We start from the raw sequence: 19,657 nt of genomic DNA, 5'->3' as shown, positions 1-19,657 counted from the left end.
AAGGAAGAATGGAAGGGAGGGAAAAGGAGTAGAGCATGTTGAACCTTGGATGAAGTTACCTTTTGCTATTCCACCTTGGCGTGATGAAAGTTAAACTACCCATTAGTAATCACGGATATGTTCGGTGAATAGTGAACACGTTGAATCCTTGATGACACGGGAAGTTCAGAAGACATCATTTATGAGAAATGTTGTAGAATAATGGCTCAATAGGATCAACAATAACTAAAGCTAACAAGGACACATGTGTGTGGCTTTGTAGGGGATACCGGCAACCCGATCAGCCAAATAGACTTCCGTTGGGTGAAGGTCAATATGCCAGAACACTTCTAGTTACATTCTTTGTCATGCGTGTCACACCAACATGTCAAGATGTGTGAAGATGTCACTATGACATATCGTTAGGCCAATTACCTGTGAAGACTGATGGCATAGGCGGTGTCATCAACCTTAATTTCTCCGCAACAAATAGCAACATAGACGACGAACTTAGGGATGCTCTCATTCCAATTAACATTTATGCTCTCGTACTTGTTTATTTAAAGCCCAAATACTAACTCTCACGTCAAATGGTGTTCACAGATCCCCTACCTTGTGGTGTGGCTGACAGTGTCTGTTTTACGGGATTGCCGTTGACGAATCACAAAAAGATTTATAAGAAAGGTCTTCTAGTAGAAGAGCTTGTATATCAAATTAGGTGTATCTAGGTTTCCTCCTCTAGTTATAACATCTAAAGTCAACACTACATGTTTTAACTAACACTATAAAAAAAGACTTGCTCCAACTCACGAACTATTGATTATGTTTTGGTAGGGTAAGAGAAATTATTCAGTAAATGACCTTGTAGACTTAAAAGAGGGTGATAGCTAGCTTAGCAATGATAATATCATTATATATATATGAAATCATATAAATTAATTGCTAGCTGCTAACCAATTATATTTTCATATTTGTGGTGTGGAAGCCTACAAATTAATGAAATTGTCTTAACACATTAAATGTACATTGAACCAATTTGATGGGAAGAGACAGATTTTCAGTAAAATCACAACATTTGTTTTAGCCATTCATACATACATAAAAAAAATAAAAACAAAAACATAATAAACCAGGGTGTAAAGCTATAAATTACACACTTATTTTGACAGGGAATTTATGAATGCAATCCATCCATGGGTTACTATCCGACGGCTTCACCTCTCTAACGGCTTCCCAAACGGCGCTGTTACATTTAAAGCCGCTACCGAAAGCAATCTGCCACACGCGGTTTCCTTTCTTCATCCGCCCTTTCGCCTCCGTGTACGCCAGCTCATACCATATCGAGCTAGATGACGTGTTCCCGAACCTGTACAACGTCATCCTCGACGGCTCCACGTGCTTCTCCGACAGCTGCAAGTTCTTCTCCAGCTCGTCGATCACCGCCCGACCGCCAGCATGAATACAAAAATGATCGAATGCTAGCTTGAAATCCGGTATGTAGGGTTTCATCTTGGAGTCCATTATTCGTCTAGCGATTAAGCTTGCGAAGAACAAGACCTGCTCGCTGATCGGAAGCACGAGCGGGCCTAAAGTCGTGATGTTTGATTTTAATGCGTTGCCAGCGATCGCCATTAGGTCTTTCGAAAGTGAAACTCCGACTTTTCCCGAGTCGTCTTGCTCCTGGTACACGCAGTAGAAAGCGGTGTCGTTTGATCCGCAGTGGGTGCGGACGGTGTGAAGGAGCTTGTATTTCGCACGGCGTCTATCAGAGGATTTGTTGGATAATAATACTGCGGCTCCGCCTACTCGGAATAAACAGTTCGGGATCAGCATTGACTTCTTGTTCCCGAAGTACCAGTTTTGAGTTATGTTTTCCATGCTCACGACGACCGCGTACGTTTTACGGTGGACTTGAAGCATATCTTTTGCTAGGTCGACCGCGATCACGCCCGCGCTGCAGCCCATGCCGCCAAGGTTAAACGATTTAATATTTCCGCGGAGTTTGTATTTGTTGACTATCATGGCGGATAAGGAAGGTGTTGGATTAAAAAGGCTACAGTTTACTACCAATATTCCGATATCTTTCGGATTAACGTTGGTGGACTTGAAAAGATTGTCAAGAGCTCCGAACATAACGTCCTCGGCTTCTTTTCTCGCGGCCTCCATCGATGGAGAGGGCGGGATGTTGTGTAGCGCCTCGGGGAGGTAAGTCTCCTCTCCGAGACCGGCCCTTTCCAGAATCTTCCGTTGAAACTCGAGTGCCGACTCGTTGAAACCGCCGTGTAGTCTCGAGCGTTCCATAAACACGTCGAATTTGACTTGTAGGTGGTCTGGTGGGCGGTAGCACGAATAGTCAACTAGGTAAACGTGCCAGGGTCGGGTCATGAGGTAAGTCATGGACCCTAACAAGGCGGCGCCAGATAGCGCGATGACGGTTAGGAGGTTGTGTTGGAGGAGGTTATAGAGTTCTATGGTATCATCAAAGTTTAGCTGGGATAGGTGGTCAGCGGTGACGGCCACTATTGGTAGGAAAATGAGGGTGAGAAGGTGTGACATGAGGTAATGATACCCTAGTTTTACGTATTTTAATTTAACGCTATTCAGGAAATTAGGGAGCGGGCGCGGTCGTGGCTGGATTTCGACGGTGGCAACGCCACTAGGAGAGGCGGAGTTATGGTGGGAGGAGGTGGACATTGGTGGTTGAAGCTAGGATGAGATTATTTTTTGACTAGAAGAGCAATAAAAATATATTGTGGATGGTGGATGAGAGGTGAGACTTGAGAGGGTATATATAGAGTTAAGAAATGGTAGACCGGGTAGATGCAACTTTGTGATAAAAGTCTATACAACCATCAACTGCCAAGGGCCACGTGTCACAAAATTAAATGCTTTCTTCAATAATTAGTGAAAATATTTTAATTGTTACTTGTATCATCATACAAGGTTAAATGCATTAAATAAATAAATACTATCAAATAAGGTAAATCATTTGTGAGTAATAAATTATTTGAAACTTACTTTCAACTCACCTACCAAAGCTTTTTAGATTCCTTGAAAATAAAAACTACGGCTAACTAGCGAGGGCTATTCCAATATAATCAAATGGCATTCACCTTTTGGTCCAATTAAATAAGTGATGATTAAAGTTTAGAATTTTTATAGTTTCATATTTGAAATGTAACTCAGTAAGGTTTTTCTACATTATTAAGTTTTCTTGTTAATGATATTTTTGAGTGAACCAAACTTAAAGCGTCAAAATTAAATGGAATAACTATTTGGAATAGTTCCATACGATGTTAAAAAAACAAAATCAAATATAACAAACTATCTAACCGTGGCCCACTGCCCCACTTAGTACATGGGTGGAATCGTCCAGGACTCCATATAATTAGTTGGTTCTCTTTTGTTTTGGCCTGCATCGCCAGGTAAAATTTTAAGGAAACTGAACCAGATTGTATTTCTTGTTCCATGAAGACCTAGAAGCGATTTAAGGGTTGGATGTTTTAGATTTACCAAGACTTGACTCATGTTTAAGAATTACAGACTAACCTTTTAATCAGTCTAAGTTGATGCTCATGAATCTTCACTACTCACCCTACATAACCCTAATCAATTCAAACCTTAGGGCCCTTCACGATTCATTCTAGACACATTTTATGACTTTTAACAAAGTTTTGATACTCTTTTAGTATTAAAAATCAAAATTTATCATTTAATAATAAAAATAATTTATCTCCAAAAACTATTTCAAAAACTTAGAGCGTTACATGAAACGTCGACTTGAAAGAGGAGAACAAACAAAAACTTGGAAGATATATTTTTAGTCATTATAACAATTCTTATGCTAATCAACAAATTTGGAAAGTAAAGGTGCAAATTTAGAAAATGTACTTTGTTGTTGTGCACAAATCATCATCATCATCATCATCGTACTCAGTATATCCCACCAATAGCAATGCTATGGTAGGGTCTGAGGAGGGTAAGATGTAGACAGCCTTACCTCTATCCCATAGGGATAGAGAGGCTGCTTCCGGTGAGACCCCCGGCTCGATAGTAGTTTTGCATCAAGCCTTGGACATAAGGCACATAACACTCAATCATCGGGACACCGGCTGATCGGTGCATGTGCCCTTGTCTTTCGGCTATCAACGCCACCACATGATGCCTGATTAACCTTCCGCCACTTTTAACGTTATTTTCACGAGATTAGTAAAATAACGTCAAAATTAGTGCAATTTTACTTTTGCCCACCCGAGGGTTCACACATATATACATTACATGCGCGCACCGCAAGCAGGGCGTGTTGTTGTGCACAAATATGGTTGAAAAATTAGGATGGTTCAAATTGATTCGGTTATAGGTGTTAGAACAGGTTCAGGTCAATATGAGTTTGGGTCAATACGAGTTTTGAGTAAAACGGGTTCGGGTCAAAACAATTTGTTTTAAAAATTATCAACTTGTGTTGTTTAGATAAGAACAAGCCTCACTAGTGAACAAATGACATCATACCTTTGGTACGCAACCAACCGTACCAGAACGTGTCCAAATCATATATTTAAAGAGTCCTTATTTTGTTGATTTGAAATAACCCCCCTCTCCCCACCGGTGGGAAGAATATACATCACTCAATCTCATCCACACTCAAAAGAGTCTTATGGTATTTTCTATTTCTAGATCATCATCTAGATTTCTCTTGATAACTACCTATCATGATCTATGATACTTATCTTTGTTAGTGTATATGTATAGGCTGTATAGCATCATGATCTTTTGTTCGTGAAAACTATATATTTTACACTACTAAAAAATTTACTATTAATGATCCATCATTACTAACAATAAAAGTCATTGGTAATTTTCTGATTGATTAAAAAAAGGGTAATTAAGATTAATATACGTTGGTGATTGCCGATGGATTAAGGACACGTAGTCTGAATGGGGAAAAAAAATCATTGACGGGTTACCGGAGGACCACCAACACCACACGATAAGTCCTCAAGGCTTGCTATCCGTTGTATGTGTGATTGTTTTCCAACGGACATGCTTTCGGTAATTCTACGCTAATATTAAAAGTAAATATTCAAATAAGATTCCCAAGTCTAAGCTTTTTGGCGTTCGGTGGGAATTGTTATTTGACGGGTATGCGGCGTTCGGTGGGAATTGTTATTTGACGGGTATGCGGCGTCATAATTATAAAGATAAGATTTTTGCCAAGCTTTCCTGACGCTTGTCAATGTAGATTACTTGAATCTCACTGATGAAAAAAGCCTTCGGACCTTTGTGGGCAATACCTCACCGATGATATATTTTCATGGAACTTTTGTCGTTGTTGTTGACATGTAATGGGTATATATATATATCTGATATCCTTGGGTGACATGTAACGGGCATATATATCTGATATCAGTGTCAATGTAGAAATCTCTAAGGTTATTTTATTTTAACAAACTAACAGGTAGGTATTACTCAACGGGTATTGAGCTACGTACGTAACACAAATTTATAATCGGGCATGTGACTTGGATTACCAATACTTTATCCAAACTCTTAACAATTGCAATCCCTGATGTTAGGGGTGTTCACTATTTGGTTTGAAACCGTGAAACCGCCCAAACCGGTCATCGGTTTGGTTTCATGGTTGGTTTTTTTTGTTAACTTTTGGTCGGTCGGTTTCAAAAGTTTTAAGGTGTACGGTTTGGTTTGCGGTTTATATCGCAAACGGGCCATAAAAACCGGACCAGGCCGTAATATATAACTATCTATGTTTATGTTCATACAGTGAACTAGGATGATCATATATTCATATTTGATTAACTAAATGCAAATGGGTTTAATTGAAGTGCTAAGGAGGCTACTCGTTTAAACCGATGAGTAAATATTACGTGACTATGAGTCATTCGAAGTCCATATTAAAAAAATTTTTGATACAACAAAAGCCTTTTTAGCATAATTAGTTATAACTTATAATGCTTTTCATGTTTCAAAAGAACATATTCAAATCAGATAATGTCTTTTGGTTATAATTACTGCTAGTTTTGACTAAACACGTCAACCTTTTTAAGTCTTATTCACAAGCAAATGAGAGATTAGAAAGGCCGTGAAACCAAACCGGAACCAAACCGCTAGTAACGGTTTGGTTTGGTTTGGTTTCGAATCTTAACGGTTCGGTTTTGGTTTTTGATAACCAAAAACTGTTACTAACGGTTTGGTTATGGTTTGACTTAAAATCCGTAAAAACTAGACCGTGAACACCCCTACCTGATGTCATGATAGACAATGGTAGGTAAGCTGATTCAGTCATCCTAAGCTGGTCCTATTCAAAGTGGCATGTTGATGTGCTAGCTTGTCAATCTTTGTGTGTCGATCTTTGACACTTATGCGAGAACCAATCCTTAAAACTAAGAGGTGATCACTGATTTTGCTATTTAAAATCATTCATTTAATTAAATTTAACACCTTTGAAAAAAAGTATTTCATTAAATACACACAAATTGCTTTCAAAACCATAACAACATGAAATTGCCAATAACTAATGTATTTTCATTGTCCTTTAGAATTGACGTTATTGCATAATGTATGTGTTTTGATTTGACGCTTTCCTTTTTATTTGATAACTAGTTGCTTTTAATCCTAAGCAGTCTTAGGCTATGAGGTATGGATGTCAATATACCAATGAAAATGTTGACATAGCAGATGGTGCCGGCGGTGAACACCACACCCTTCAAATCGGCACCTTTGGCGTTGGAGTTTTGGATGCTAAAATGCCGATGAAATATGAGAATTTTAAAAGAAATATTATTTATTTATTCATTCACCACCGCCATATCTGACTTCTTCCAAGAAGAAAAATAAATCTTTTTTATTTCATAATCGTTTTTTTTTTCAAATAAGATATAATTAAAAAAGTTATCAAACCATATAAATGAACCCCTTCTTTCCTCCCTTATTTCATATAAAAAACTTACAAATCTTTCTACACAAAGACGAATTTTTCATCTGATGACGAGTCGAGTTCGGTCGTTCCGCTTTTTATTCACACGATCATATCTGCTTCAGCCGCTACTGTAACCAACGAGGGCGAAAATTCAACACCGGAACATGGATGAATGTAACTTTATTTTATATAAGTTTTAGTTTTTTTTTATGTTAAATTAATTCTAGTTATATTTAATTATTGTAGTATACATATTATTATTTTATTTGAAAAATGATGGAAGTGGTGAATTGGTAACCATTTCTATAGTATTCTGAAATATAGTGGAGTGAAGTGTGGTATGATATGGCGCTGACGTGGCACTACAAAATGGGAAGCAAAATGGTATCCATACCTAATAGTCTTAGTGTGCTAAACGTACAATGGCCTTTCACGTCACAATTACGCACAATAACAAACTAATTACACAACTTATAAATGTAATTACTCAACTTTTATTTAGTTTCTCATTCGTATTGTACGTTAACAATCTGAAGAACACTAACCGGACCCCGGGCAGATTACGGATAACCTGGGGGTTAGATAGATGTTTCCCACGATGGGTTAGACCCAGAAAAGATGGTTCTTCTGATATCCTGCAAAACAGACACCGTGAGCTTGTCACTGAAAAGGGGGGGGGGGGTTCCTCCTTGTGACCACCCTCCGGCGTGAGAATCAGAGTAGATTGCTCTTTAAATATAAATGTATATTAAGAGATTGCTAGAGCAGATATCATGTATAATATGTAATACGAGATAGTATATGATGATAATGTGATAAGATGAGATGATCATACCATTTGGGGTATTTATAGCCGAAGGTAGGTTTCCAAGGAGGTGTGGCCGGCTGAATAGTATTCCTGTTCTACCAAATGTGGCCTACGCACGTGCCCTGCTGGTAGTTGGTGGGTAGGCAGCGGCTGACATTGACCAGGCCTGCTGTGTACTATTCCTTTTCCACCAACTGCCGGCTATGCACGTGGTATGACAGGAGTTGGTGAGTAGGCAACGGCTAATAGTGACATACAGTACAAGAGCATGCTGCTCGCCATACTGCTGTCAATGAGCTGTCGTATCTTTGGTCAGATCTTTTGCCCATACCTCGTCAGGTACAGTACAGAAGATCTTCCCGTATCGTACGGACTGGCTTAGTTGGGCGGAAGTATTCCCCCTCCCGCCTTTGTGCGGGATTGTTCCCCGGCTTTGCTCATTCCTTCAGGTGACAACTGAATGATTGAGAGCTAAGTGCCTTGTGCGTGTAGCCTTGCTGCGCGGGTGGCCTTCCCTGATGGCTTGTATCCGCAGCTGCGGGAACAGGCAGAGTACTTCACCATTGGGAGGCATTTCCTGCGGGAACAGCTTGCGTACTGCGCGTAAGGACGTCACGTCTCTGAGCATGGTGGGTCCTGCGTATCCAGTTGGTTTCTGCGCAGACGTCTCTTTTCAAGGTGAGTCTTGCGGGTCCAACTGGGCTCTGCTGGGACCTACCTCTTCAAGTCCCCCCAGTCCAATGTTCTTCTCATGAATGTTTAATAAAGTGAGGTGAACTTTTAGACTTAAGCAAAGGGTTTTTGAAAAGGGGTTTTAGTTTTAAGGTTTTCCATGGGGATTCTTCCCGCGGAAGTCCTTATGTCACTTGCAGAAATTCCCGACTTTCCTGCTTGATCTTTGGGTATGATGCGGGTAGGTCTGTAACCTCCTCGCAAGTCAGGAGTGTTGAGTCCCACTTGTGTGGATTCTCCATGAGGTTTTGGTAGTTTTGAACATAGTGATCAATTATGTTAAAACCACCAATTCCATCTTGAAGCTTCAAACAATGTAGTTCCCGACATTCCCGCTATGCGGGGATGTTATTTCCGTTTCCGCAAGCATTGCCCAGAAGATCCTTCTTGGTTTCAATTCCCTGCGGAGCGCTAGGTATGTGAAGGGTTTTGCCTTGACACTGTACCCGCGCTCGTCTTACGGTTACTTTACTTCCAAGGTATTCCTGGCGTCAATTCCCTGCGGGTGCTAGGTATGTGAAGGGTTTTGCCTTAACACTGTACCCGCACCCGTCTTATGGTTACTTGGTTGCCAAGGTATTCCTGGCGTCAATTCCCTGCGGGTGCTAGGTATGTGAAGGGTTTTGCCTTAACACTGTACCCGCACCTGTCTTATAGTTACTTGGTTGCCAAGGTATTCCTGGCGTCAATTCCCTGCGGGTGCTAGGTATGTGAAGGGTTTTGCCTTAACACTGTACCCGCACCCGTCTTATAGTTACTTGGTTGCCGAGGTATTCTTGGCTTCAATTCCCTGCATGTGCTAAGTATGTGAAGGGTTTTGCCTTAACACTGTACCCGCACCCGTCTTATGGTTACTTGGTTGCCAAGGTAAGGGGTATTTTCCCGCTTACTTTTGAATCTTTTTGAATTTTTGAAATTCGAAGAGTTGGTGAAAGGATAAGAACAGTCCAAACCTCTGAAACGTCGTGCGACGGTTTCTTCTGACTGTGTCAGGACGTGCAGGAAGTTATGGTGACGTGACAGTACATGGTCATTCCAGACGCTTTTTCAGGCGCGTGGGCGCGATTTTTCGGGCGCGTGGCCGCGAAATTAATGGTACGCGTCCTTTCAACAGCTGTTGCCAGCTTGCTTTTTGCCACGTGTCATAGTTTCATTGCACCTTCGATGGGTAGAGAACCGCGTGAGCATTGAATTACAACTACTCAACCATTCGTGTTTATGTTGACTAGCTCTTTCAAATCGGAGTTTTTTTCTAAATAGATGTTGGTGGAAAAACTATTTACCAATATAATGTTTATTGAGAAATATTTATTAAAATGGTGTTTTTGATAATTGTTTTTGTTTCTCACTCATACTCTTGTTGGTAATTGGATAAAACTAAGATTGACACATGTAAATATCTCTATTTTATTTTTATTATAAAATAATAATACTAATATAAACTTAAAATAAATAAGATTTTACATGTATACTGTATTCTCTTAAGATTTTTTTGTTTTTTTAGAGTTCATACTTTGTTTTTATTTATATACAAAACCTTGTATATTTATGTAATAAGGTTTTTTACTAAAACAACATTTTTAAAACAAATACTTTATTTTTAAATCGAAAGTACAGGTTTAAACAATAACCTTTAACTAAATATTTATTTTATTAAACTCTGACGAACTAGAAAAAAAGTTTATACAAATATGAACATGTTATAACAAAAAAAAAATATGACTTGGTTTGTAAAATCTTTAAGCACATGTTGAGTTTCATTTTTCCAACACAGTTTTTATTTTCGTAGATAAAAAAAAATTAAACACGTTTTTTTTAATATTGGTTTCATTTAAATCTAGGTTTATTAAAAGTTAAAGTGCTCAAAAGGATAAGCTTTTAATAAAACCGATGGAACTAAAAATAATATGTTACACGAATATATAATATATTACTACAATGTGTTTTTGATTTGGTTTATAAATTATTAAATAGATCGTTTATTTTTAGTTTCCAAAATAGTTATATATTTTTTTTATTTTAAAAATTTATTAATACTATTTTTTTTTCAAATACAGGTCTTAGTGAGAATTTTAGTGCTCAACGGGATAACTTTTTATATGCAGGTTTCTTTTCTTCCAAAATAGTTTTTTATCCTAAAATGTATTAAATATAGCTTTTTATTTAAATATAGATTTCATTAGTCATATATATTTATTAAAAATTCCAGTACATTTATATTTACATGTGTCAATCTTAGTTTTATTCAATTACCAGCAAGAGTAGGAGTGAGAAACAAAACAATTACCAAAAACACCATTTTAGTAAATATTTCTCAATGAACACTATATTGGTAAATAGTTTTTTCACCAACACCTCTTTGGAAAAAAAACTCATAAAATATGACTATTGTTTCATGACTTCATCATATTAGATTGCTAAAGATTTTCAAACATAAATATAAAATAATTTGAGGTAAAGGAGATATGTGCAAGTAAACTTATTTATAATTGTTTCTAAATAATACTATAAAATTGAAAACAAAATGCTATATATAATTGAAACCATGAGTTGGTGTTACGATGAATTTGATTGGTCCACGTGTCATTCATCCCATTATGATACTTCAAGTTCTTTTTTTTTGTTAAAGTATTTTTAATCTACAATTTAGTGTCGGTATTGTTGATGCTATATATAATTAAAATTCATGGGTTGGTGTCGTGGTGGATTTGATCGGTCCACATGGCACCAATCCCATATTAACACTTCAAGGTATTTATTTATTTATTATGTTAAATTATTTTGAGCATACGATTTAGTGTCGGTATCATCGATAACGAGTGAGTTGTATGTTTACGACCTAGTGCCGATACAGACCAAATTCATTCTAGTTCGCCACCACAAAGCGCAAGTTTTTGTTATTGTGAATACCGTCCAATGATTCCGACTGAATTCACGTAATTTCTTGGGCTCAACATATGTGTGTTTTTTTTGGTTGGCCGTGTTTTTTTATTCAAATTTGTTAATTTATTGTATTTTGGCGTGGACAATTTTTTTCCGCTTCTTAAACTCGATGCCGACCGAATTTGTGTCGGGTTCGCCACCGGAATTGTTCCAGTTTTTTTTATACGCTCTAATGCAGACTCTGTCGATGCCGGATGATTTCACGCCAATTCTTAATATTTACAATATGAACATCAGCTTGGTGCAATGCACCGTGTAAGACACCTGGTTGATATACAAACTACAAACCGTTGATTCTAAAATTTTCCAGCTTTTATATTCTTATTTTGTTGGTTGAATAGCAGCATATATTTTTGGTCATTTTAGCGGTGGAAAACGTCACTTTTGAGATGAAGTCTCTTACTATATCGGGCAAAAAATGTCACGCGTTTTACTTTGAACGTTAGCATCAGTCACACGAATGTCTTTAAGAAACCAATAATACAAATTATTTTATAATCAACATGTCAATTAATATGTCAAATCATAACACCAAAGAAAAACATATAGTGTACTAGTATTCTTGTGAGATGTTATCCATTTTAAACGTCAACTGAGATTAACTTACATGATAGGTCAATATAAAAGTGTACTGATTCGTTTAAAAAATTGATATTTTTTAATAGGAAACATAATAATTGAGGTAGTTGCGGACCTAAAAATTGTTTTCATGAGCTGCAATAGAGGGGCTTAACGCTAATTAAAAGAAGGAGGTCGAGATTTTCATATACAAATAAAACTAATAAAAAAATTAGGTAACAAGTTATCAAAGAAAATAAATGCTTGTTTTATTAGTACCAATGAATAATGATATTTTAATAATTCATCTTACAATTACTAATGATTTTGAGACAATTTTTGTTCCATTAACGTTTTAATATATTTAAACACAACGTTAAAAGAGTTACTACAGCCTGCAATTTTTTATTTTTAAGTATAATTCAATAAAAAAATATATGAGTTGGAAAAGTTGTTTCTAGAAGTCAACACACAAAATCAAACATTTTAGTTTGGAAGCGTCGAGATGGCAAGTACGCTATTAAATTCGATTCAAAGGACATCGTTTTACTTGTTGGATAATAGATAACTGGCTACGTCATGAAATGTCGATAATACCCCTCACTGATCACCACATCTTCTGCTCGAATTTATTAAGGGCAGTTATTGGTTGCAAGCTAACCCCATGTTATTATTTAATATTTGATTGCTTTATCGAGTTGAGAGATAATAATGTAAAATAATCGAAAACTTATACCAAAAGAAATAAACAACCATATATAACATTTTAATATCCTTACGTAAACATAATCATCCCTCATGACCAGGGTTGTGTGAATATGGATCACTTCACAATTTATGTTAGGAGTCAAACATGAACAAATAACTTGTATTTTGATTTTTAGTTTTTCATAGTCGGTTCCAATTATAAATGGTTCGATTAAAACAGTATTGAGAAAGATACTTGGTTAATTCATTTAACCAACGGCTGGCTTTGGACTTTATTTTTATAGAAACCCAATATCATTCATGAGAAAAAAAGGGACAACTTATAAGACGTAAGAGCATTCTCATCCGATCCTCTATTTTATGTGAGAGGTGTTTTTATGATTTGGCGAGTTACTGTTCACCCACTATAAATTTTTAATATTTCTTGAAAATTGTTGTGACTGAGGAAAAGAGAAGATAATGATAAATGTATAAAAATTATTATTTAATTGAAATAGAGAGAAAAAATATAATGATTTTTAGTGTAATTTGAATTTAGAGATGGATTGGATGTGAATGCTCTAAGAGCACAAATAAATAAATAAATAACAAAAAGTAAACACGAACAACATAAACTACTACAAGCTCATAAAAGAAAATTAACGAAATTCAATCTATACTCTTTCTCCCAATCTAGATGCGGTCTTTTTCTTCTTTGATTGACCCAAAGGAATGAGAGGGCTTTAATAACATTGACCAAATTTGTGGCCATAAACGGTTTATTATTGAAAATAATGTCATTACAAGCTCTCTAAACCATCCAACAAGTGACAATCAATATATCTTGAACTGCCTCACACTTGAATTTATTATGTTTAAACTTCACCGGACATTCCAATCTCTCTTTAATCAAGTCAAAAACCCATTTGGTAACTTTACCCATAATGCACACTAGCCCAAACTGACTTTTCCGCCCGGCAATGAATCATTAGATGTAATGAGGATTCCGGTTCAAAATCACACAAACACACATTTGACATCTCCAACATTGATTCCTCTTACCAATAAGGTCATCTTTGTTGAGATCCTATCCATAAGTAATTGCCAAATGAGGTAAGGTCATCTTTGTTGAGATCCTATCCATAAGTAATTGCCAAATGAAATACTTCACCTTATCGATATGCTTTTTAACAATATGTGTCCATATGAGGTTTTTAACAAGAAAAATGTGTCACTTAGCCCATCAGCTCCTTTCCACAACCACACGTCCGCTTCCTTTTCAACTCTACACTTGAAATAATATTTAAACATATCTCCAACTAGGTTACAAACCCGTAATACACGGGTTGAATAAAATATATATTAACCATCAAGTTTCATATCACTATGTCATAACTTTATTTATTTATCTTCGCATTCAAAAGAATATTTGTTGACCATAGTAAACTCGTTTAACTTGTGAGTTTAAAAAACCACTAAACTACAAAATAATTAAAAGCAGTAATTGCGTAAGTACTGATACATGAGGTTGTGTTTAGTTATCAGAATCAATAAGTCAACAGCAAATTGATCAGAATGAGTAAGTCAACTGTAATTCATGTATGATCAAATGTACTCGATATTAAATATCAAGTAATACAAAATTGATGTCTTTTACATTTGAGATATCCAAGAAACATGTGTTTAGGCCACAAACAGACCCATCAATACATGAAGATCAAAGCATTAGATGGAGGTCAACAAACTTACAAGTAGTTTGGAAATAATACTACAAAATATTTCAAGCATTTAGTGTAAATTATCATTATTACATTGTTAGTAATAACCCTTAAAAAAGAAATAAAAAAACTTACAACGCTGAAAACCATTTATCATTGATCATGCATATAGCTTGAGATCCTTTTAACATAGGATTGCAAGATCACCAACCTGCAAGTGGCTACATCAAAGTTACTATGAGTTTGATTTTGGTTATGTTTTTATCTCTACAAGTCGAATACAAAATTTACTTAAGAAGAAAACAGGTTGTAAGGGTCAAAAGTAGCCCAAATGCTTTATCTTTTAAGCATCCTAAAATAAATAGAATGAAAAACAACACACTATAAAAATGTAAATATGTACTTAACAAACATTATAAGAATGTAGTTACCTCGAATATGTCCTTAATGCTCCAAACTCATGAAGTTTGGATCTTCGCTATGGAAACTTCATAAGTTTGAAGCAAAAATGTCCTTATAGTCTTATAATGTCCATGAGAGTGTAGTTACCTCGTATTCTTATAAAACTACATTTTTATGGAAACTTCATGCTCCTCCTATATGTCCTTAAATTATAAGACTACAAAGTGACATTGAACAACTTATGAGTAAATGTCTAGGAACAAAAATGTCCATGCTCCAAACGTTATATGTCCTAGACATGAAGTTTGGACTAAGTGTTCCTAGACATGAAGTTTGGACTAATGCATAGAAAAAAAAAGGTGCATACCACCAAAAACACTATGTGTTAAATTTAAAATTATTAGTCTTTATAGGCTTATAATTCACAAAAGAAACCTGAACATTTTTGTTCCTAGACATTTACTCATAAGTTGTTCAATGTCACTTTGTAGATCCGTGAATGTGCAATCACCGGAAACCATGACACTTTCCGTTTTCAAGAGTCGGAGAGAGAAGAAAAATCTAAGGAAAATATCAAAATCACCAAAATGGCTGACAACTTGTTCCATAAGACGGTATTTCGACTTAAAAGTTTCAAATCAACAGATGGTTTGACAAAACATTCTTTTAAGTTTTAACTAAAAAAAAGGTTCAACTTTCGTTTCCCTAAACCATAAATTAAAAAAAAAAAAAACTGAAGATTGACTTCTAAATATAGCTAAACAGATAACAACAAAGAGCATAAGGTAAATAGCAGTCTCATGCCTCATTGAGGCATTTCATCGAATACTTGATTTGCATGTCAATTTCAAAAATGACACAGAGAGAAAAAAAACATGACATGCCTGCAAATCAGAGAGATTTTACTAAAATCAGAGACATGCACACATAATTGAACAAAACAATCGGGAAACAAAAATAAAACATGTCATTACCAGAGATATAACAATCTTCAGCAACATAACGATACCTGCCAGTTAGACAAAATAAAAATTAAAGAAAGAAATTAAAAACCATTGAAGAAATCAACTTAAGCTATACCCTACGCATCCCCAGTTTGATGAATAACCTACCAAAGATCCAAAATCAGAGGCTTTTCGCCAATCCGAAAGCATAAAACACACCTGCAGATAAACGAACGAATCAATTACGAAATCGAAGATAGTAACTAAATGATTGTAAGAAGCATGGCCTAAATTCATAGAAACGAAAGAACAATTTGAGGAATATAAAGTTAGGAAGGTTTGTGATTGGAAAATTAGAATGTATAAATTAAGGAAGTTAATTATTGACATCGGTTTCAAAATTCTGGATGCTCAAATAAGACAGTAATGTTTAAATATGGTCTACAAAGGAAGCCACATGGCATAATATTGAACAAATAAGTGCCAAGTGGCACAATTACATTTTTATTTATTATAATAGTAGATTCATTCTTCAAACGGGTTGATCTAGGGATTCTTTTCCATCTCCAAACACACTTGAACACTTCCTCCAACACTTCATAGCAATCTTGAACAACAAGAATGTTTTTTTTTTTCAACTCAAAGAATAGTGAAAATTTTAATATTTAGCAGTTCGTTACTCGCCCATGTATCCAATCAAAATTGTGTCTTGTCAACCATCCGGAGTTGGACCCACAGCCTATCTTGAAAGATCATTTTACCCTGTTTATAGTCTCATCTAGTTTACTTAGCCCTTCCAAGTTCCTCACAATGACTTCTTAAGCATTTTCTTTGAGGCTTTAAAAATTGAGAAACAATAAACTCCCAAACTCTCTAACATAGATTTAACAAGTGTTAGCCTACCACCAAAAAGATAAGATTTTAGCCTTCCATTGAAAATCTTTGCATCAAATTTTTCCAGGATTGGTTGCCTATCCCTAAAACGACCCATGTTTGCATCAATAGGAAGACAACATATTAATTTAGAAAAAGAGAAATAATGATGACTAATATGTTATATTAAAAAAACACGTAACAAAACTTTCTTATATTTATAAAAAAAAGAGAAAATTATTGTTTTCGTTCTTGAAGTTTAAAAATAGTCACTATTAGTCCCTGAAAAAAAAATTGAACTGCTTTAATCCTTGGAATTTTAAAAACGAACCGAATTAGTCCCTACATCTAACTTTCATTAGTTTTCCCATCCAAAAACATGTGCAATTATTAATGCACCCCTAATTCATTATAAGAGTTAAAAACGTCGATCTATCAATTCAGCCTTAATTTACTGATGCCAAGATGATTTGAAGCCCTAATTCATCAATTGAAGCCCCAATAACCGTTTTTCCGGCCTCAGTTTGGAGTCCTCCGTCACTTCTTCAACTCATCATTCACCACTTGGTCGCCAGTGGTAGAGTTAAAAACCACAGGAGAAACCGCCTTCCCGATGATTTAAAGGTAATCCAAATGGCGTCAGAATCTGCAACTGAATGGAATGCTTTGGAGATCAAGGCAGATAGGCATCGCGAGGTGACGTCATCGATAGGATATCTGTGACGCAGCCTTCCGGCAGATCCGAGATACTCGAACACGATGGTCATTTCTCTGATCATGCGTTGCAAATTCGATCATTAGACTCTAAGAGGATTGGAGGGCTTCACCGGTTTCGAGTCCTCCACCACTTCACCGCCGTGAATAACCGTTTAACCAGCCTCAATTTCCACTTTCATCGGCGGCGGTGGAAATCGGAAGCTAGCAAGAAGCTCAGTGAACTTAGAAATGATCGACGTGAAAGGATTCAGAGGCTTTGTTGATTCGTAGTCCGCCATGGTTGAGTTGTTGCAGGTTGAAGACACACATTACGTTTATTGGATTGATAGATCAATGAATTAGGGCTTCAATTGATCGATTTTTTTAACACTTATAATGAATCAAGGGTATAACAATAATTGCACATGTTTTTGGATAGAAAAACTAACAAAACTTAGATGTAGGGACTAATCCAGTTCGTTTTTTAAACCCCAAGGATTAAATAAGTTCAATTTTTTTCAGAGACTAATAGTGACTCTGCTTTTAAACCCGAGGGACGAAAACTGTAAATTTCTCTAACGAGAAAATATAAAATACAAATGTTGTTTTTAACGTTTGTTCCCTTTTGACGCAGCGTGATGATAAAATTGGAAGTCAAACACGTTGATTCTGTAAATACCCGTGTGATTCTTCTCCGAACTTCCAGAAAAGACGTAGATCGTAAATAAGATAATAATTGAACATGTTGATTCACACGAATACCAGGATCAATTCTTTCAACTATCGTTGATTTACAAAGAATATCGATAATTAAGTACTTCACACACTAACACACAATGTGATAGAGAGGAAATGATTTTTTTTTCCATATATTCCAAACCTGATTTGTTTACACTACAAAATCTCAAGTATTTAAAAGAAATAGAATACCATTGGGCTTCTAATGATTAAACCAAAAGACATAAAATATTAATTTTAAACTCTTGTAATTCCATAACTCATGTCGTCATTATTTGGCGAACGTTTGATCTCCCCACATCACCTTTTCACCATTAGATTTAAAAAAAAACAAAACCGTAACCGTACCATAAAAGTTGGTTTTTAAAATAAAACATGATAGAACCATCAATTTTTTATTCAAGTTTTTTTAAATACTTTTATTGTAACACCCTAGGCTAATCCTACATCTGCCGTAGACATGAGAGATTCTTGTTTCATAAAGAATATTTAGTCTCTTAAATTATCGACGCATTTTGGGCTTTATGCTAGTAGACGAGTGGAGAGATCCACAGTTAAATGTGCTCAAGTGGGAGTTGAATCAAGATGGGCACCTCGACCTAGCAATCAAAAACAAAGTTGTAAACTCTTTGTGAGCAAAGTGGACAATATTGGTGGTATGAAGGGCCAAGTGTTACAAATCCTTCAGGTTGGTGAGACAAACCTCATCATGGATGTTGAGTCCCGAGGTTGCCGTGAGGTACACTCTAGGCGGATCCTACATCCTGGATTGGATGATGGGGTAAACCTAATCGAGAACCCGTTCAATTGACAAAGACCCACGTTCTCTAGTAAAATGAAAATGAGAATGAGACATCAGGATTAGTCGGGATAACTCAGTTGGTAGAGCAGAGGATTGAAAATCCTCGTGTCACCAGTTCAAATCTGGTTCCTGACACATGATTAATTTGTATGAGGATCTACTCTACTAATTCATTGATATGAATACATATTCATTAAGTATTTTCCAAATTTGAGAATCCCAATGAAACTCTAATTTTATTTTTTATTATTTTTTTATTCTATACATAATAAAAATACAAACCATAAAACAAACAAGACTTCAGTTATTTTGTTTAATCTAGAATAGAACCTTAAATCTATAGAATTGTAAGAATTGTAGAAGTTAAGATTTTTTTTATCATTCAATGAGCATCTTGTATTTCATAAAAATTGGGAGCAATATAATCCTTACGTAATGGCCATCCTATACAACTTTCAAGCATTAAGATACGTTTCAAACGTGGATAATTATCATAAGAGATTCCTAACATATCATAAGATTCCCGTTCTTGAAAATTCACACTTTTCCAAACCCAGAAAACATACGGAATTCTAGGATAACGATGAGATCAAAGAGGTCAATCCCACATCGACCACGGACGATAGATTCTTACTTTATAATGTCCAGCATCTTAAACCACCAACGCGTATTGGGCTTAATGCTAGTGGACGAAAGGAGAGTTCCAAAGTTAAACGCACACAAGTGGGAGTATTTTCAGCATGGGCGCCGTTTTGGGAAGTCTCCATCTGGGCAACCAAAATCAAATCTGAAAACTCCTCGTGAGCAAAACGAATAATATTGATGGTATGAGAGCCGGATGTT

The 19,657-nt window shown here is 36.0% G+C and overlaps 1 non-coding gene and 1 pseudogene across 1 annotated transcript; one reads left to right on the top strand and one right to left on the bottom strand.

Annotated features, from left to right (window-relative positions):
- Positions 1–1,033: 1,033 nt before the first annotated feature.
- LOC143571064 (3-ketoacyl-CoA synthase 9 pseudogene) lies at positions 1,034–2,720 on the bottom strand (annotated as a pseudogene).
- A 16,156-nt stretch (positions 2,721–18,876) lies between these two features.
- TRNAF-GAA (transfer RNA phenylalanine (anticodon GAA)) lies at positions 18,877–18,949 on the top strand. Its single transcript has one exon. It is a non-coding gene; the product is annotated as a tRNA-Phe (tRNA).
- The last annotated feature ends 708 nt before the right edge of the window (positions 18,950–19,657 follow it).

Source organism: Bidens hawaiensis, unplaced genomic scaffold (assembly GCF_021521415.1).
Source record: "Bidens hawaiensis isolate Kalapana, Puna unplaced genomic scaffold, B.hawaiensis_p1.1 tig00025187_1, whole genome shotgun sequence".
NCBI lineage: Eukaryota > Viridiplantae > Streptophyta > Magnoliopsida > Asterales > Asteraceae > Bidens > Bidens hawaiensis.
The sequence above is the reverse complement of the archived record's forward strand: the minus strand, read 5'-3'. Positions and strand labels throughout refer to the sequence as shown.